This window comes from Atractosteus spatula, chromosome 13 (genome assembly GCF_055471065.1).
Source record: "Atractosteus spatula isolate fAtrSpa1 chromosome 13, fAtrSpa1.hap1, whole genome shotgun sequence".
Lineage (NCBI taxonomy): Eukaryota > Metazoa > Chordata > Actinopteri > Semionotiformes > Lepisosteidae > Atractosteus > Atractosteus spatula.
In genome coordinates, this window is record NC_142718.1 from 34,124,678 (window position 1) to 34,147,170 (window position 22,493).

The window sequence follows — 22,493 nt, forward strand, 5'->3', positions numbered from 1 at the left end:
ATAACACCTTCAATGCGCAGAAATGCTTGATTTCCCCAATCAAAGAAATAATAATAATATATTTAATGAAGTGTTCGAAAACTTTTCTATCCTTTATTTTGTTCTACTTATTTGTTCTACATTTAATTTGGGATTGTTTACCTAACAGCTCAAGTTTCTAAGAACATCCTATGAGTTATTCAACTTGCATCAACTATAACAATCATGTACAATTTAGTCTTGTTTTCTGTAAGTGTTTTTTTCTACAACTTGTTTGTTGAAACATCAACTATCGTAACCTGGCATGTTTTTTTCATTTGCTTTTACTGATATGCTATGTTCATGCTGCTGTCACTAATAAAAAAGTCATTAGGTCATTGCTTTTAGCGGCATTAACTTGCCAAGCACTGCCTCATGCAAGCGATACTATCTTGTGGTTCTATGCACAAAACATTCTGGTGCCAACTGTATACCACCTCAAAGTTTTGACTTAAGACTGGGATGATTTTAAGCTATAGGAATGTTTAACTGTAGAAAAACATCTCTTTTTTGTTCTCTCCCAGGCAATGAGAAAGCAAATATCTTTCAACGTTTCCTTCATCTGCCTACTTTTGTTTGTTTTTCAAGTCCCAAAAAGTAATAATTAAAACTGAAAATATTGCTTTTTTAAACAGTTGTCTCAGTATTTTCTTATTATATTGATGATTCAACAAAGTTAGCATGTCAAAATGGCTGTGCAAAACTGTCCACATACCTTAGGAACAGCATTTTGTTGGTAACTAACACTCTTCTCAGTTAAAGCTTTATATAGTATTCAAGACATCAAAAGACAACTAAATATGAAACATGGAATCCTGGAACTTTTGTTGTAGCTTACCTGCACCTTCCCAGACAAACTACCCATTTATGACAATATGTTCATGTTTGAGAAATATAACACATGTATTGTACCTGCACATTTTCCATGAGTGAAAGCTGCTAGCACTCTTTTAGTTTTCATAAAGAAACACGAAATTGGTCTGGGGTAAGGCAGCTATGCCAAGGAGCAGGGAGAGAAACATCCATTTTGGTCACTTCGAGTCTGTTCACAAAATGTATTTTTTTGTCTAGAAGAAGCAATCATGTTTAACAAAGATTCTAAAGGGATGGCAGTAGAAGACGGAGTACTCATCAGAGGGTGATCTAACAAAGAAAGACAAGGGACTGAAGACAGCTGCTTTCGAAAATAACATGGCTGCCCTCTCAAGAGACAGGAAGGTTTTATGGTCAGCCGACTGAACTCACACTGAGCCTCCCAAAAGCGTTCTATCCTTCGGAAATCCTGCAGATATTTAGGGTCAGTAGAAGGTCAAGAGCTCAGTAATAAACTTGGAGAATACTAGGTATGAGGGATGACACACACCCCACTCCTTATCTTGATTAGAATGGTGGGTGAAACCAAAAACAGGGGAGATTAATCAGATGAAAAGGGAAGGAAGGAAAGAGGTAACGTAGGGTGGGGAAGAGTTCACAAAGTTTTCTTCAAGATGCTTTGAAGAAAGGAAGTGTTGTGTATTTTTGCGCGTGCCAGATCTTCAACATGACCTTTAGACCCAGGCAGCACCACCTTAGGATGACAACCCAAAAGCTGCACTAATCATCAGGAAGACAGCTGCGTGACTGTTCTTTTTATTGTTGTGTTATTATTGATATCTAGAGTAACCAAAAACAACTCTCTCCTGTCGTTTTCTTTGTCTAGCAAGACGAGTGGTCTTCTAGGGTAATGCACAGAGACAACGATCTTTCTGTTTCCTCTGCAGATTCCTCAAGTAAACTCATTCAAGATGTATGTTTGAATACTGTACAATGAAGTTATCAACTCATGGTTGACCACTTCAATCATTTAATTTGCACATGTATACATTTGAAGTGACATTCTGTATTGAATGATGGATTTTATTAATGAGAGAAAAGAACTGCAATCAATGGGTGCTTTTAATTAGCCACTGAAAACAATTACAAGTAAAATGTTGCTTAAAGAAGTCCATGCCAGAATAAATACTGTAGAAATGCACAGGCCTTAGTTAAGCTAGGATTTTATCCACAGAAGCAATAATACTGTATGGAGACAATGAATGTTTTTATTTATGTCTTAAGCGGTAACATGTTTTCCAGAGATACACCCTGAGCCTATGGGCAAGTGAGGTTAAAGAGTTTTGGATATGGTTTTGAGATAAAAACATTAGATCATATACAGTACTGAACTATGAAGAAAAAACTAAATAAAGGACTTTTTCATGCTTGCATATTAAACCTACTTGTGTAATCTGACACTTCACATTTCAAGGTGCAAATGAAGGAGCCTTTACATGTGATAGTAAACAATTTGAGATCTTCTGCAAGGCTGGGTAATAATCAAGTCCACGTATTAAAATAAAAAAATGTTTGTTTTTGAGGTAGCATTAGCAGAATCATTTGACCATGGATTGCTTTCTCTCATATGAGACTTGCAGATACACTGAGTAGAGATCTGGAGCTTTTGTTTCTGACATTTTTGTTCGTCTACCATTGTTTCAAAGTTCAAGCTCCTTTCAGTCAATACCTCCTAAATCTTTATCTTGATATGAAAGCATGAAAATACTGTATTAGCCCATACAAAAATGATGCACACTTGCAGGCTGAATCTAAAAACATAAGAAATGTTATAAATGAAAGGGGCCACTCTAGTCCATCTAGCTTCTTTGATTACAAGTAGCTTATCTAAGAGATCTGTGGATCTTGTCCAGCTGTTCCTTGAAAGAACTTAATGTACAGTATTGGCTTCAACAGCACGGCTGGGTACAGTAGCTTGTTCAAACCTTACACAACTGCCTCCTGTTCTCTTTTTTAAATGCTCTTCCGCCGTGTTTTTTATTCTTACTTCACTTTATTTTTAAATCCACTGGGTTGTCTTTGAAGACAGGAAAGACTTGAAGCAAATCCGTATTGGCGTATCTCCTAGAATCCTATTACCAAACAGATGAACCTCTAATTGAATTCTAATGATCATGTCCATAGTCTTGAGTGTAATAGAACTAAGACGTATTGGTTTATAATTGTGTGGGTCAGTTTTGTCACCCTTTTGTGGATAGATACTGCATTATCAATTCTCCAGTCACTGGATTTTAACCCATTGTTGACTGACTGCTGTTAACAATCTATGAATGATCGGTATCTATGAAATACTTCTGCTTGTCTGCAGGTCTGCAGGTAAATAGTGACTGCTGGAAAAGTTTTGTTAATGGTCTTTGAATAACATCTCATGTTTCCTTAAGTGCAACTGGTAGAATACCATCAAGCCTTGGAGGTTTTTTATCTTACGTTTTTCAAATACCTGACTTGTTTTCATCGTGAGCTCTTCTTATGTTCTTAATTTGAATGTCTAAACACAGAGTACTCTATATGTTGGGCAAATGAAAATGTGCCTTTAAATTTGAAAAAGAGAGTCACAGCAACATAGCAACTTAAATCACAGTGGCTACAGTGAGGAATATTTCAAAAAACAGAAGTTATCTCCTGGATCTTTGGGGCGCATCCTTGGGGAGAGCTGTGCTTTGGTCCTTTTCTTCTATGGCTAAGTTTATTTCGATTTGTCGTCTTATTGACTCTCTCAGTGGCGTGCTTGTAGGAGCCTTGTGGCTCTCAGGGGAAAAGGAGTATTAAATAACACTCCCTGTGCAGGAATCATAAATCAGGACCAAGTTATTTCAGCTTAATGGGGAGGGCGTGTGTGTGCTCAAGGTGTCTGGTGCTCAGGAAAGGGGTATGGTTTGCATTTAAATCCAGATAACTGGAAACAGACTGGTGGTCAGAATGTAATCCTCATTTTAAATTCACCCCAGGGAAAGACAGGCTAATACCAACCATTATACAACTATTTGGATGTGTGGCTTCGAGTGCCGAAAAATATGTTATTAAGAAAAAGCTTTAAAGTGATGATTTCTAAATGCTATTTGTGAGAGACATTTAACCAAATCTTTTTTTTCCTGACAGTTTTATTGTGTGTGTACAAATCATGTGGAATTTTAAAGGAATATTACACTCTTCCATGATTTGTATTTGTTACACTTAAGAAAATAGCACATAAGAAACAATACTATTGTTATTTTTACTAGAGTTAAAATAAAATAGAGTTAAAAATATAGAGTTTAAAAGAGTTATTTTTTACATGTTTTTGATCAGTGATTTGTTACAGAATATTATAAACTACAGCTGAAAGTGTTTGCCATTTGATTTCCATCCTTGTAGCATATTTTAAAATATACCATCATGATCAAAATAAAATTAAATCTCAAAAATGTTTTCTCCAATATTATTTGCATATAACTCAACTTTGAAATTGCTAGTCTGTGGTAATACCTGAAAACCCATATTTCACTGTTAGCATCCAGCTTGAACTTTCAGTTTCTATTTCTATTAAGTATGCCAAAATATATTATATTACTTCAGGCATAAACGCTGCTATAAGAATGCCTTTCCTAGCAATCAGAAAATATAACTGTTAATATTTAATCAAAAGTCCATCTGCTAATGACAATAATTAACAGCTTTTAGTACTTCATGTCTTATTAATGAAGTTCACTTTATATGTGTTTCGTACAGACACAACCATGCAAAGGGACCCTTGGTTCATTACACTCTGCTTTGGTGGCTCTAAGGATATTTACGCCCATCAATTCGTATTTCTCAAAGATAACAGCTTTTGCTATTCAGTGCTACATTTTACAACCAGGCCATAATCCACCTATTGTGTCACATCTGAGAGATTAATTCAAAGTGCCATCATGAAGGGAGCAGGGTATGGCCTGGTGGCACAGAATATGTTAGCGTGGGATTAAAAGAGAAGGGAAAATCCTGTAACAATGGATTTCTTTCAATCTAAACTCCTCTAATTTAAGAAAACCTTGAGGCTCCCTAATTTAAGCTTCCAAGATTTAAGATCCTTAAAATTGCAGTAGGAATATGGTTGATTAAAATACCATTACAGTAATAGACCGACAAAGGCATGGGTATAGTGCTGAAAGCATTTTATACGTTTCCAGCAATTATGTAAATGAAATTGACTATGCATTCCAACCACATTTAATCGGTTATACCAATATGGAGAATATAGCAGTGTCCATATACCAACATCCTGTTTTAATGTAAGCTCAGCTGAAAAGAATTTTTAAACCGCCCCATGTTGAAGAACAGTTAAAGGTTCTTATTGATTTCAAAATCATGTTTTGTTGCATCTTTGGCTAACATAGTCTTTTTTTTGGCCTTGTTGCTTAATAAGTATCAGATATCTTATAAGTTCAATTTAATTCAGATTCTGGAACCAACTTGTTTGTTTCTGTATTTTTTCTTTTCTTTTTTCTAGATTGTGTTTACAATTTGAACAGATTTCATTCATTTAGAAGTATTAAAACATCCAGTTACAAAGTAAAGAAAAATGAATCATGAGTCATTTAACAGAACTACACTCAGCTGCCAGCACCCAACCATGGTCATAAAAGAAAGTTTTATTTGGATATATTGTTATATAAGATAAGCAGCTTCATTTTCAATATCTGTGGCTCATTTCAAAGGTGATGCAGATTAATTTGCTTCTGATTTTATTTTGAAAATACAGAATCAAAAAAGAGATTTTTCATTGACAAAGTGAAAAATGGCTAATGTTTTAGTACCACAATGAAAAAATAGATTTTTCATTGTAGTACTCAAACATAACCCATTGTTATTCTATTGCATATCTAAAAATTACAAATTTACAAATCATATTACAAATTTGGAGGTAAATTATTTTGACAAATAGCAGTAATTCAAATTCAAAGATCTTTGTTGTCATGACCAATGAATTATGTTGTTAAAGTAAAGCAACAACAATTAGCAGTCCATTTAAATCAATAAATCAGGCAAATATTTTCCCTCATTTTTGGTAGGCATTTGTTTATACTGTAGGTGTGCGAAAAATGTAAATGTGGTTGGTGTGGTAGTTTGGTAGAAAGCTAATCTTACTTTTACTCAGGCCTTTCTGCTTGGTAAGGAAGGCAGTTTATGGACGTTCAACAATACTGCAAAACACCCCAGGTTACTGTTCACACAGATGCCCTGGTAGTTATTGGGGTCAAGTTTGTCTCTACTTTCATAAAGAGGCTGATTAGTCCTTGATTCCAGACCTCAGGGAAACACCCGGCTCTCAGGATGAGATTGAAGATTTTGAACAGGGCTCATTTATGTCTAAGCATCTCATTGTTGACCCCAATCCTGGACAGTTTTGTGGTTTGTACGCCTGGAGTTTGTTTAGTAGCTCCTGCTCTGCGATTAGAGTGTCTAAAGGGTTTTAATTTTTTAAGGCGGATCGTCCAGACTGTTCTATTTTTGATGGCTTCTGGTTTGATTTATTTGAAGTATTCAACAGAGTGAGCCGTTTCTATGTTTTGTAAGCACTCCATAACATATAGGGGAATTACCACAAGGTGATAAATATGAACGCTATACAATTTCATATCAGCTGCGCACTCTTCTGGGAAATAAATAGAACAATAAATGAATTGTGATTGTATTACTCTGGAATATGAATTACTCAATGGGTTATGTGCATTTCTCATTTTCATCTTTTAAAAAAACCTACCAAAGTATTTTAAAAATCCAAACCATCTAACTCAGAGCCATACCACCTGACTTTTCTTCAACAGGCTCTTTTCTGGAACTATTTAGAATCCCTGTTTCCTTGAATCCTGTTCATATGTCCTAAAGCATTTTAACTGAAGGCATGTATCTGAAATGAGTAAACACCCAGTGGTTAAAGCATATATACTGTTTTAGTGTCCCTATTGAAAGTGATATTTTCTTCAAAAGTCTTAGAATGAACCTCTCTGTTCTTTTGTGGACAATACTTATTTTATAGAGCACTCTCTTTTGTGGGTCTCTAAGGTCACGATTTTTTGGGTATGTTTTATTATCAGAATATAGCTAAAAAAATTAAGTTTCTCTTAAGCTGTTTGCTTTTATTGTGCATCTCAAAAATGTTAAAGTAGTTCTATTTAAAATCACATCCTTGTAACCATTATTAAAAGTCTTTCATAAGGTGAAATGACAGATTTCTATCAGAAATGTGTAAAACAACATACTCGGAACATTTCCATTCTTAATCTTTGCATCACATGGATGAGAGATCTTTTAGATACTATTAAATGCACTAGATGGGACAAATGGCCTCCTATCATGTATAGCTTTTTATATGAATATGAATATTAATTACGTGCCTCCATTTATTAAAATCTTCTGTAAATTTGATTCTTTAAAAACAATCTGTCACCTTTGTAAGCACATTTACAGAAATAATATTCTCCAGGAAAAATTATTGAATTGTGCTAAGAAAGTTACTAGAAATCAGTAATCATTTTCAACTTTCACAGCAGTACTAATGTATACTGTATCAGAAGGAAGAAAATATTACAAAGATCCTTGCTTTCTACACTGTTTAGGAAGTGATGGTATAGATCATTTCAATAAATTACTGGGGGAAAGCAGAATAATTAGTTAGAGGTACTAGATTGATATACAAGGCTTAAAACTGAAATTCTATTCATTTTGTTTACAGCAGAAAAACTCGATAACAAATGTAAAACAATAAGCTCCTTTCTTGCTTCCAAGAATTCTAAGCATTTTCAGAGAACAAAAAAAAACAAGTTGGAAACAGTGCATCTTGTCTGACTCATTTCTCCTGGCGGAGGGTAGTATTCCTCTCATCTAGCCTGTACCCTTCAAACATCTCCTGTTTCAGTCGACATGCTCCTGAAATAAATAACAAATCACAAGGGGGGAGCCTCATTCCTACTACTGGAGCACTAGTTAATCTAATCACTCAAGCATGTCCCTAATTACCCCCCAAACTGATTTTGAATGCCAGGAAGTGAGTATTGGCCCTAAGGGCTAAGGAACAATTATGACTGTTCTGTTTTTTCAAAAAATAAAATTCAGTGGTTTTGGAAAATGGAACAAGCAAAATTTGAATTGACTTCAAATCTGACTTACTTACTGATCCACCCAGCTCTAAATCTAGACTGCTCATCATTCTAATGTCTTTCTGAGTGATTGTTTAGACAAGGAGACATTTTTTTTTCCATTTCTTCCCATTTGCTGAAAAAAATACACTTTCATGAACCTATCTAAAAGTGCTCCAATGACACACAATTGAAACATTCAGTCCTTTTCTAAGCTGCATTAATTAAAGAACATAAACATCCTTAACCTTTTGACTCATGGGGAGACTCTCCTAATTGGACATAGGTTGGCTCAGGCATCAGGTTTTAGGGTTAATTTTGCAGCAGATGCAATCACTTTATACTAAACTACAGAGTTACACGTGTTGTAACCATGTTTTCTTCAAACCCTTCAGAACCTTATCTGTGTATGTTGTCATGATTTAACCAATTTCTGATAAGCAATCTTTGGTTCCTAATTCGTCTAGTTAAATTTTACATCTTCAGTATACCGTTCTCCCACATAGGCTGATGGAATTCTCTGTTTTGTGCTCTGAATTAATGTCTTTTGGCTGAATTCTTTCCCACAAAAGCTTGTTTTTTTCTGACTGGACTTGATCGCACATCTACATATGTGGTGAAAGTGGATGAAATAGCAGCACAAAGTAATATGTATTAAAAACGTTATGTTTGGCTTAAAATGAGGACATCAATGATACCAATGCATGTGAAAAATCTTTAAATTTTAAAGTTCCTATTTGTTATTACTTTACTCCAGGTGGGCAATTTCAGTAGAAAAAAAATTGAACTCAAGCCTGCCAGAATGTATCATTGAATTGAGCAAAACAAGAGGGCTTTCACAAAAAAGTGACCATCTGTTTATTTCAAACAGCTGTATGACACTGAGAATATCATCAAATAATTCCCAGAAATTACATGTTTCTCAAGTTGTCTTGTCTGGATATTCATAAAAATTGTGTATTTTGTTAATGTAGATAGTTTTATTAAAAATATTCATGAGTAGCAATTTTGATAGTTTCCTTCCATATGTTTTCACAGTTTAGGTTAATACAACCTTTTCAATGGTTTGCAGAAAAAAGCAAGTATTTTAGCATATTATGGATTTTTATGTTAATCAGTATGAAAGGTTTTGTATTTAATTTCATGGCATTTTATGTCTTCTGTGTCTGTTTCACCTTAAAAGAAAGAAAAGAAGGGAGTGGTACTTTCTACTTCCGTGAATCAAAAATTGCTTGGCAAATCAAAGTTTTCTTTATCAAATCAGCTTTGAGAAAACAAATGAGGGCGCTTATAAAACCGCTTATAAATTACTGTAGCATTTCTCTATGTATATCAAGGTTAATTCATTTCAAATACAGGGGTCAGTTAAACACACTAGCGTACAGCGTGATACTTACACCACACTGGAAACTTGTGGTACCATGTGCCAAAGCACGTTGTTTTTACTGGCACTTTCTGTTTTTTGTCACAATCCATCTCAATTCATACTTCTGCTGAATGCGTTCAAGCCTTTATGGGCTTAATCTCTTGTGAAGCTGCAGATTAATTGGACACATTCACCTTGCATTGTTGGTCTGTCATCTTCACTGATGTTTATTGCTCTTTTATCAGGAGAACAGCAGCTCGGCAATGGAAAAAAAAACAATTATGGGTCAAAGTCGAGAACCTGCAGTGCCACTCCCTTGTGAGAAGAGATAAGCTGTTTCCTTGTCCCTTCCCATCTCTGCATGGGAAGCGAACTATTAAATAAATTGTTCTGCTTCCCTTTATTTCCTTTTTTAATTTTGGGTAGTAATTATTTCCAGGCTCAATTTCACAAAACAGCCCACTTGGGAGTGACACAGGCCTGCCAAACCTACAGCCACTTATGGTGAAAACCACAATTTCAGGCAAACCCAGACAGCATTACAGCTACATTTATGTCATTCCCTATGGGATGAAAGACTTTAAAAAATGCATATGTGTGTATTTGTTGAGGTATTATTTTTATAGAAAGTTATGAGAAATCCTACCATTTTTATACAAAAATGAAACAAGATTAATTGGAGCCCATTTTGGTTACTACTAAAGCACATAGCCTGTATGAAAGCATTTACACATTGTCAAATTTTAATTGTCAATTGTCAACATATTGTCTGTTGCTCGACAAATTGAAATCCTTTCCATTCTTCTGAACAAAGGCTCAAACATTAGATTTAGAGAAGATTATTCATCTCTCAGGTGAGACTGAATTTTTTTTAATGAGGTCAGTGTCTATGACAAGACAATAATCAACAATGTCACAGTTGTTTTACATAGGAACATAAAAATAGGTTATAAATATGAGGAGGATAATCAACCTGTCTAGTTTGTTTGGCTGCAAGCAGCCAAGTGATCTAAATACCTTTTCAAGCTGTTATTGAAAGAAGCCGAGGTATCAGCTTTGCAACATGGCTGGTTAGCTCAAATAATCCTCTACATACACATATCCGTACCATACTCTTACTGATCAAATTAAATTATTTACAGTTTTTGTCACGGGTCTCTTTTTAATAAAGCTCTCCCTATGTTTTGACATCTGTTTCTCTCTGCCTTAAACCCCATGAGCTACTGCAACCCAAATGGGACACAATCACATCAAACTCAACCTTAAGAGGCAGCTTATGTTTGTATTTATGCATTGATGCATTGAGTTTATCAAGTTTCATATGGATTGTATACAAATTATCCAGCTAAGGAATTACAAAGGTATGTAACTTCAACATTTATCCCGGAAAAAATCCCCAAATTGTAATGTCATCAAATATGACAAACAATAAGACGTCAATAGCATTCGTAGCCAACATTTTTTTACTAATTAGCACTTCCCTCTTAAATATTACATTCAGCTCCAGCAATGATCTACAGTATACAGTAACTGTCTTATTACATTTTTTCATTGCTGAAACTTCCTCTTTCCCTGTAACACAAGCTTTAAAAAAAAATTCCAGAGTATTTTTGTTCACCATTTTTTTTCTCTTGATATTTTAATTGGCGTGTTCCAAGATCCTCACAGTAGGACAGCCTCAAAAAGATTTGGCCTTATTTATTTTGCTAATGTATATTTTATGTTTCACACGGGAAAGCCGAGATACTGCTTGCTGTGATGGTACAGATGCTTTTGAGGTGGGACCCACTGGGAAGCCATCCCACAACGCACGCAGAACTCATGCCTGTTGGCGGTTCTGGAAGGCCCCACCACCTTTCCTTCCCTGCTCCGTTCGAGCAGCCCCCCGCCCCTCACTGACAGCCCCTCCTTTGACAGTCGGGCCCCTTGAGGAATCGGAGCGCCCGAGCAGTGGATAGAAGCTTCCTGTTCATTTCCCCCAGCTCCTCTCCCCACTTCACCATTCCACAACAATGGCAGCGACTGAGTGTTCTTCCCTGCAGTCGGGGTCTGTAAGCAGCATCCTTCCACTGCCTCAGCAGGGGGTTTCCTTGAAGACGTGGAGGTTGAAAGTGCCCAAGCCGACCAGAAGTGGAGGCTTGTGGACCTCAGAATGGAGGTGAGAACTGGGGCAGCACAGAAGCCCTATTAATCATAGAGCGTATACACGGTAGCCTTACTAGACCATTTATAAGAGGCAAATATCATTTGTTCCCTGTAAACAGAGAAAAATTAGGTTGAATCATCCCCAGAAAGCACATGGTTTTTTTCTTGTTTTCTTTGAATGACCTTTTTCCCAAAAAATAGCATCAGAGTGCAATAAATAGCAAGAACCAGTCTTTCTCTTTCTTTAGCGTTTTTTAACAAGTAAACATTGATATTAAAAAGGCCAAGAAATAGACAACAATACTGCAACATAGGGCAACACGTCATTAAAGCCTTTGTCTGTATTTTATTTGTCAGTATTTTGCTGCAGGAAAAGAACAGTATAGGCAGATGTAAAGTGTCTCAGGGCAATTTTTAGACACTGAAAGGGAAATATCTAATGTATTAAAAGAATATTTCACTCAAATGCTTACTCACGATGAAATTGACAACAAGCCTTAGTTTAAGCAAAGTTCAGTATTAAATAACAGTAGCACAGATGTGTTTCAGATACATTCTGAACCTGATCTGCTGTTGAATGGGGATACTGGTGCACAATGGTAGCTATGGGTCACCCATGTGGGTGCTGAACTTCAGGAAAAATAAATTGTATAAAGTGCTTTGGGATCCTTTAGAATCGAATGTGCTATATAAATGCAAGGAATTAATTAGAAATTAATTTGAGGAAGTAAAACAAAAGCAATCACAATTTTAGTTTATACAGTTAAAATAGAATTTAGATCAAGTGATGTTATATTAAAATTGTACAGTACAATGCACTAGTAGCAGTAATAATACTATTACTGCGATTGCTTCTAGTAATGCTAATAATTATATGTTTAACCAGATAAGCGAGTTGAAAGCATTTAGCATTTTCTCATTTACACCCAGCCCCGGCAGCAGTTGGCCCTTTGTGCTTCATCATTTGGGAATTCTGGTTTATAGAATTTAGCCTCAAGCCACTCAGGACCTCCCTTCCCTCCCAATCATTGCTGTGTATCCATGCACGATTTGGATTTTTGATTTTATAATGATTCAGAGTGGAGTCCAATACAATATATTGTGTAATAATATAAGTCTGCAGGGGCCACATTTACTGGAATTCTTGCCCTGGGCTTGAGGGGTGGCATATTTACAAATCTCAGAGGCTCTTGGCCTTGGAAATTGCTCATGCAAATTGCTTGGAACAAAGGACTACATGATCAGACTTTGGGAATTATTGCTGTTTACTGGAAATAGTTGAATAACAATTGCCCATTTGTTTCTGTTTGTGTACAGACATTTGAACAGCATTTCTGTGTTATGTGGCAGACTGGGTTTGTTCTTTGTTCTGCTGGTCTCGCACCTTTTGTCGCTGCCAGCCAGTAGTGGCAAGACAGGCCAGAGTGGGTTCCCTGAGAGCCTGTGGTTGTGAAGTGCTAAAATAGGGGTTTTCCTATATAAAGAGTAACATTTTCCACATTCCCTGTTGTTCGCACACAATGTGTTCATTGTTTTTTTTCACTAATGAAACATTTCAAATGAAATTTGGTCAACTTTGTGTCAGCACCCAGGTTAGAACTGTACATCCTTTTTTTTTTCTAAAGAGGATTCAGAACTGCTTATTTTGCTTAATGTTTTTTTTTATTTTATCAGAACGACCCTGAAAGATAATAGTTATGCCCTTCTTCAGAAACATAAACTACTTCAAGTGCCTCAAGTTTAGAGTAGTGCCTTCTGAAGAACTCTAAACATTACTCATGGGTATAATTCTAAACATCACCTTCACCGTGATATCCTTTTACTTAAGAGAAAGTGAATTCTTAAAAGTCCTTAAAGAATTCTTCAAAGTGACCATTAAAATTACATTGTACAGGTACACAGATTTCCTCTAGACATAAATATCTTTTTCTCCAAATGTCTAGAACAACTTGTTTGCCAAGTTTTAGATACCATGGAATGTAGATATAATGGAAAACCATGAATTTGAATTTGTCAAGTAAGAAAGATAAGGATGAAGTTGGATGCTCCCTACAATTAAAACAATATTTTATGTTTTCTATTATGTACAAAAGGAGAGACAGAACACTTTAGGTCATTCAAACAGGAACAACAATTTGTTGCTTAGCATCTTTTACATGGATTTCTATAAGAAGAGCAGATCAAATAGATAATTATACTGCAGTACCCTGAAGGGAGTCTCTCTTTTCTCTTTTATAGCCATTAGCTTTTTCTTTTAAAGTACTGTAGAGACTGCTTTCATGTTCCACAGAAAACCTGATCTGAAAAAGGAGTCAGTCAGGAAAACAATTTTGTAGAAAAAAACCCAGAAGGGTGTGGTATTAATTTTGAAAATGAACAACATGTTCATCTGGGTCTGGCTTCGGTGAAGTGGGTGAGGCCCTGCTGTGGAAACACTTGACATTTGGGATTCCTATGGAAACACAGACATCATATAAGAAGAGCATGAAATGACATAACAGTAACTATGGGACTGAAATGGGTACTTTCCTGGTTTGTTTTTGCATAATTTAAGATCACACCCTAAGAAAACCACAAACTAAATCGGTTCTAAGGAAAGCAAAACAAAGCTTACTATTTCCTTCCAATAATGCGTGCCTGTTCTTTATTGACCTGCGTGAAGAGAATGAGTTGGCAGGTGCACAATTCTTTTCAGTATTGCATTTCCTATGCATTTCCACAATCTTTATCATGTGTTCCCTTTTATTTTAAACCACTGCTAATGTACTTTGACAAAAGGAAGTGTCTAAGGGGAATACGATTCTCATGGGTTTTAGGGAAAATGCTCACTCAATGAATTCCCTAGGGCCAAGAAACAGGAAGGCCACAGTGTCAGCAGTATGTTCTGAAACAGTTGCTGTGTAAAAAGTAAAATTCAATTTTATTCAGATGAAGAATTGAGGTGTCAAATACATATTTTTGCCTTTTCAAATTAACCACATGCAGAAAAGTTTTATATCATCAGTTCTAGAAAAGATGACCTCCTGGACCCTTTTAATGTGTTAAGGTTACATTATCTCCTTCCTGCAGTGTGTCTGTTATGGAACACAAAGGACATGCAACTGACATTTCTGAGAAGCCAAGAGAAGCTTTTAGCAAGAAATGACATTTCCCAAAGAGACACTAAAATGTGAATCAGGTTAAGGCAACGCAATACAGAAGAGATGAAGATCCACTCACATTGGAGAACAAAAAGAAGCCGGTGCAGAGTTTCCCATATAAGCAAGCATTGATGTAATGTAACTCTTTTCTAGGACCACTGGTATTTTTATAGAAGAAGACTGACCTGTTTTTCATTAGTCTGTAGTGCGAGACCATAAAAACTATAGGACTTTTATTAAGCTTTATAGTTGCCAACTGATCGAGCACCTTTACTTTTTCTCCTGGAAGGTTGTTCGCCTCAGTTTTGCACACTGGCCCCAGGCTTAGTTGATAATAAGCTCCTATATGACAGATGGCAGTGTGACAGTCTGCAATATTCTCTTTAAATACAGCTGAGACTCTACTGAAATGGAGCGCTTACTGGGAGCATCACGAGCGTTTACAGCAGAACACCAGCTGACATGTATCTAAAGCTTCTAGCCAAGAGACACTTCAATAAGTTAACATGATCATGCTGACTATTCAGAGTCCAGCAGGACCTAAGAACTTTAATTCTCCGTTTTTAAAGATGATCACGAGCACAGAGATAGAGGTGGGATTGGAGTGGTTTACTGTAGGATGACATTTTTGTTCCCTCAACAAAAAATATGTTATCACCCTTCTAGTACACAAAATATATCTTGTTATCTCATCTACACTACCAAATTCAGGTCATTGAGCCCTAAAAGCATTAAGAAGTGTTTTTATTTGTTTTAGATAAACTGGAGATTTAACACACAGGGGACTGGAGTAAACATTACATTTTGAATAGTATGACAAGTTAAGGCACTTTAAACCTTTAAAATGTGATAAAAGCAGCTTAAATATGTGAAAATGTAAACACTTTCTCCTTGCTTTGTCTTGGAAGGCAGTGCGGCTGAACAGAAGTTAGTGTATCAGCTTAATGGTCTGAAATAGTTTTCATCAGTGATAAGGACACAACTAGGAGAGAGGATACTGGGTATGTATTCCAGATAGCGTGCCATACAATTGAAAGTGATGACAGACAACATCAGCCAAAATGAAAGCAAAAACACTATTGTTGACATTTTGTTATCACGTTTCAGTGCATTGGTGCATTGCCAATGTGACCTGTTTTTTTATGTGATCCCTTGGGCTTGTTTGTAGGATTTTGTAATAAGCATACCACAGCATATTGGAATTTTATCATAAAGTGCAGCGATAGACTAAAATGAATTATTATTCTGCGTTTGTGACCTTCAGAAACGTAATCTCACTAAACATAGTTGACATAATAAGTGACAGCAGTGGGAAATTGATCATTGTGACCTGGAAATTTAAAATCTGGCATACTGTATGCTGTGTCACATTCCTTTTCAATCAGCACTGGAAAAGGGCATAAGTGTGAAGCACGCACTGACACATTCCTGTACTTGCAAGTTTGAGTGCAGGAAAATGGAAAATAGAAAACTTTACATTACATGCAGCCTGTTGAGTTGTTGTGGATATACAGTGCTGTGTATACTTACAGTATTTATCTTTGTTTTATTTGTTGTGGGTTTTTTTTTATTTTAATCTACAGAGTTCTGTCATCAAGGCCCGTCAAGTGGAAGTTATTTGATCGATACTTTCTGGGTCAACAAAAACAAACTTTAATCTTTTTTTTTGCTGAGTTCTTCTTCTGCTTAAGACTCCTGAGGTGTTGACCTTCTGTCCTTTAGGAGCCACTGCAAGCAAAACAGACTGGTTTCCTCTGTACTTACTATGATGAGGGGCCTATTCGGTTACATCAGAGAGATGTCCTGTCACTCAAGGCTGTCTGGTACAACTGTGAAGAAGAAGTGGAAAAGTTAATGCACTGGCCTTTCTCCCTAACTGGCCTGAGCTAAGATCTATGACTGATGTGTGTCTGGGTGACAAGGAGCTTTTAAGTATCTAGTCATCAGCTCTCTGGAGATCCCCAAAAGGCACAACAACTGCATGTCGGAGCATAGTAACTTTGTCTACTGTTCATGGGCTGGGAAACCTTTGTGCAACTTTAATCCATCAAAACTAAGGCTCAGGGGGAAACTTCGGAAAAAAAGTCTGACTGCAGAAAATAAAGTGTTCTGTTTCTAGCAGAAGTACTGTACATTAAATACATATGAACTGCTCTGAAAATACCATACTCATTATCATTGGACCTCAAGACAATAATAGCAGAACGGTATTTATTATTCAAAATAGTACTATAAAATTTTGGATCAGAAAGTTAAAGAAGCAGACATACTATTCAAAAATAAAGTATGATGAAGGTGAAATGTTTAATTTTCAGCACCACTAGCTTTCTTTACTTTGGCAAGTTTCCTTTTATGCCTGGTTTTCTGTCCATTACTTCCTTTATTATACTAACTGCTGCTTTACACAATAATCACTTGTCAGAATTTGATCTCCGTACATTGTATTATTTTAACACAACCGTCACTGTTTATAATAGTTCCTTCTGTCCGTAGGAATGTGTGCGATGTCCTGCTGACTCCTTCTGAATCACTCAGGAGTCTTGGCAGTTTATGTTCGTTTCGCACAATATCTGCCCCAAGACGTTCTGTTTTGGCATTCCTCAAATAGGTCCCAAACAGTGTCAGAGAGACCTGCTTCAAGAGCCAATTACGTGACACCACTGTTTAAAACAATGTCATGATTAATCTGGATCAAAAGTAAACGTTGGTAAGGAGAAGATTTTGCAAGAAGAAAGATTTCGTATTGAACTGTGAAAGCATCGCAAAACATGAACATGTTCAGCTCTTTATATTTATGTATGGTTCTTATATTATATGTTAAGATTCCTAAGCAAGGCATTAGTGGTAAGTATTAAAGGTTCACTTCTGTAATGTTTTTGGGAGGAAAGAAATAATACTTCTAAAGTGCTTTATTAAAGGTTGTTTTACTGATTGCTTTTACAATGATAGCTCTGTTAAATGGTAAGAGTTACTCAGAATCTTTGGCATAAAGAAACAAAACAATCCCACTTGGGTCAGAATTCTCTGTATGTTGTAAGTGTACCAAACTTGATCTGTTTGTACTTCAGGAAAGTACAAACACATGACCAAGACACTCTTGAGAAGAAGACAGATGTTTGAGAGCAAACTACAGCTCACGGAGCTCAGCTGATGATAGCAATTTGCAGGGTTATAATCTACCATGATCATGTAAGGCCTCAGAGAAAGAGACACACCAGGGGCAGTGCACATTCACACATGGTTTATGTTACCTAGTACATTCCGAGTTTAAAACTACCAGCTTTTCAAAACACAAAGATAAAATGTTTATTCCAAGCAATTTATTTTGGTTTTTTTAGAACAATAAAAGAAATTTGTTATAATTTACTATTCACATTATGTCTTTTTGTGGTGGATATTAATTTTATGTAGTTTACATATTCATTAATGGATGGATTCCCAGTTTTGTCAAATATCAACATTATATCATTGTTTAAACTGGCTTTTAACTTCCTTGAGAATGTTTTAATATTTGCAAATAAACGTAATACTCTGAATGCTTTAAATCAAAGAAGCAAAAAAAATTATGAATGCTCTATGGTGCCTTTAAGGCTTGTTCTTTCTAGTGATTTCAATCATTGTGAAAGCACTCAATATACAGTATAGATTCATAATGCAATTCATTTAAACAGTGTTAGAAAGGCAACCATAAAGCCTCTTCTGGGAGTTAATTCCTACTGCAGCTATAAATATGCTATTTTAAAAATTGATGGATGCAGGACATCATGTGGACTTTCTGCAATGTGGCACCATCTTAAATTAAGCCCTGTAGCTTTGATTATTCCTGTACATAGTAATTTTAGTCTCAGTTCCATAGCTCATATATCATGTACTTTCTTTCTATAGTTCAAACACAATTCTTTGTAGCTGACCCATGTTGACCGCAGCGAGTGTTATGATGAATGGTGGCCAGAGGTGCTTTGAATTGTGGTTGGTTTGTAGGTGTGGTGCAGAGGACAAACTCCGTAGTGGATTGGAGACAGTTATGGATAGAACTGTATGAAACCATGTTATTATACTTTTATTAATTGCAGGAGGGGATGACAGATGTAAAAGTGAAGCAGAACAGTTCACATTTGGCACCAGGGGAGGGAAGGTAGCAAGGATTTGTCTGTTTTTGTGGGGCAGGTAGTCTCAGTGTACAGTGCTCATGCTTCAGCTGTTGAGCTAACAAGATGGAAGCATGGACAATGAGTGCTTTCATTTTGAAGGGAGAAAAACACATATTGCCAGACTTAAAGGAATGAAAAGAAAAGATAAAAGAACTGAACATTTTTCGTCTTGAACAGAGAAGACTATGAGACTGTCTTCTTAACCTGTTCCAGGTATTCATGATCCTCAAAGACCTTGACAAAGTCAACCCAGTGGACCTCTTCAGATAGAATGAGGGTCCTCAAACCAGAGGACACAAGTGGAATCTATATGGAAATACATTTAAAATTGTGAACAAGAAGAATTTAAGGTTATAAGGGTTATAAAGTTGTTGAAGCCAATAACCTGGTTTTCTTTAAAAAACAATTGTATAAGATATATGATTTAGCTCCTCAATATATATTGAGCTCCTCAATACTCTATGGGTTGGGTGGGCCAAATGGCCTCCTCTCTGTTACCTTTCTTCTGGATGTTTTATTTGACATAGTATAAAGGTTTATTAATATTGGAAGCTTACTGTTCAATTAGCTAGATCATTCCAATACTTTTGTTAATCTTTAATCTTATTTTCAGCTCTTGCAGTTAGTGCTGTGTTCATATTTAAAAAAAAATCTGAGGATGGCTGGAGAACACCTTTGAGGAAATTAAAGTCCAGTTCCTCAATTCAGTTGGCTGTAGCATGAGCAGTGTCCACTGTGGTAAGAAATCATTGATTAATACATTTAATTCTCTACCACGAAATGATTACTCTTCCTTTCCAGAGTGTTTCTTCATTGAATCCTAATGTCACAGTTTGCCAGGTCAATGATTTCCAATTCAATCTGAATTATCTGCTACTTTCCATATCTACCTTTAAAGTAAGTGATTCACTTGTTTGTTCTGTATTATTCTGTATTGTGTGAGGAGTTTTGTGAAAATATTGCCTATAATGAAATGTGCTTTAAGTCAGCCTCTATTGAAGATGAACTACTGAACTGAGTTCACTACAGTAGTGAATGATGCTGACCTTGAGGTTCTTGAATGTGCTGTATGCTATAAGCAAAACTAAATGTATGTTAAATTTTAAATACTATGCTTGAAGTGAAAGCAAAATAAAAAAGCCTTTTTCATTTAAAAAACACCAGATGGAAATGTGGCTGAAAATGTCCAATTTTTCCAACTAAAACAGCTCCCTGTGTGTTTACAGGAATCCTACGTGCCTTTAAAACAGCAGCACCTAAAGACTGAAGGACTGAAATCCTGTAAACTCTCCAGGCCTCCAAGAACCAGGTAGGCAAATCCCTGATCCCCTCGATCTGAATGTCAATACGATTGTATTTGCATTTTTATTTATGATCAACAGAGTAATATGATGACCAGGATAATATAATTGTTTTTATGTAATTATACATACATTTGATAAACTCACACTTTCTGTCCAGCCCAGTAATTTAAGTCTTGGGGCACATTCACTTTCAGTAAAATGCATTGTAAAAAACAGTAGTTGTTGTATATACCTTGAAGCACTAACTACATGAAGCCTACAACCCAACTCTTTAGTTTCATCTCTGTACAGTAGCAATTACAGATGTTTAATGCCATACTTTTATGGAAGGTTTAACACTGATTTTCTGAAAAGACTTAATGCCTGAGATGGAACATGGAGGGGAAAACAGTATTCATAAAGTTGAAGGTTTATTGCAAGGTACACACAAAGATGAATGTACACTTAGTACCACTCCTTCTAGCTCTCCAAGGGCACAGTACATTCCACAATGAAAAGGCACCTAATCCTGGAAGGCCCTGACTCATAATTAACCCTCTTTGTTTATTTTCCTGACACTGCATGTGCTTGCTTGGCATTTGTAGGACTGGGTCATGGAAAGTCCACTGGTCTCTTGGCTTTCAGCTCAACCACAAGGGACACACATGACAGAAAGAGCATCTTACACAGAGCACAAGCTGACCTGTTAGATGAAAGGATCTCCCAAGGACTCGCAATTTCATTTTATTAACTGGTCAACAGTAACCATGCAAATCTTTCATAGATCGGCGTGACAGTTTTTCATTTGGCCTTTCTTTATTTCATGAACAGCAAGAAAACCTTTTTTCAAAGGGAGTCATGCAGAAGCAAACCTTGAAGTTTTTAAGATAAGTTTTCTTTCTTTGATGTTTTATTTCCTTATTTCTCCCTCTCTCAGTACCAGGGTCCCAGGGGGAAGGAGCTCTGGTCCTGAAGGGCACAACAACACTAACACAAGGAGTAAGAGGCAGGCTAGCAGAAAGCCTGAGGACAAAGCAGACATGTTCAATTGTCCAAACCACACCTGAGTTGTTTTATTAAATATGTTTGTTGTTGTTTCAATAAAGGCTAGAAATATAATGTTAACAGCTTATCAGTCCTGAAGGGAAATATGTGCTGCACCTTGTATTGTACACTACATAGACAGTTGACGGTATTAGACTGTAAAGTTTTGGAACACAATTGTTTTCCAAGGTAAATATTTGTAAATTTGATTGTACAAAACAATAAACATCTGGTATTTGTACTTCCTAAGTGTTTTTTTTTACCATATGCTGTAAACTGATATTTCCATGAAGGATCTGAACACATTTTGGTCTGCCGCACGCATCTTAAATTGCTTTTACATTACGATGGAATAATGTCAATAACTGAAATTTCCAGGAGAAAGGAATAAGTGGCTTCTGCTCTTCCTGGGAGGTTTATTAACATAACAATGGGAGGATGTTTAGGCACAAAATGAGAAACTGATCCCATCTTGCAATTCTGGGTGTTGCTAGAATTATTTTCACATCTACACTGTCACTATCAGAGTGATTTGTTCAATAAAACAAAGAAAACTCTTCAGGTGAAAAGGTAATTCTGGCATTTTTTATTTCAAACTTGCATCCCAAACATACATCTGCACCTCCCAATCAGTGGGCTACGGTTTGTCAGAAGCTGGTTTGACTGTTAACTGTTTGACAGTCTGCTAGTCTGTCTTAATTAGGACATTGTTCTCCTGCTACATTACCTTTGCTTCCTGCCCTGTCTTTCTCACACCTGAAGAAGGCTCCACGGCCGAAACGTTGTGTTTTCTTTCTTCTCTTTTCAGCATGGAATAAACCTATTACTTGTTCCTTTGCAGCCCACGCATGCTGACACAGCTACCCACCTTAATTAGGACATTAGGCAGGTCTAGGTGAAGCAAACAGACAAAGCAGCAAAAAGGTAAAGCGAAAAGTGCTATTTTATGGACAGTGCAAGGAAAACTAAACAACACACAAAAATAAGACTACATTCCTCTTTGAGCTTCTTATTAGACTTTTCAGGTCCCTTTCTATCAGGAGTTTGGACAGCTAAGGTGCTAAGGTGCAGGCTCCAAACAAAGTCTCTTTCTGAGACTCTTCCACAAACTCATGGGTATATTCTGAGACAAGCTCCAGGTCACAACTGTGTCACTCATTTGGTCACTCAGTTGGAATCTTTCCCTCTCCGTCTCAGGCACGTTCAGTTTGGAGTATGTTCAACAAATGTCTATGTGGGTTTTCTCCCAGTGCTCAGATGTGAGTCTAATGTTAATGAATTGCATTCATTTTCACATTTACAATGCCTTTTTTCCATTGATCCCCTGCCTTTTCTCTACCCTTTGTAGCTGCATATTTTTTGTCAGCCTACCAATT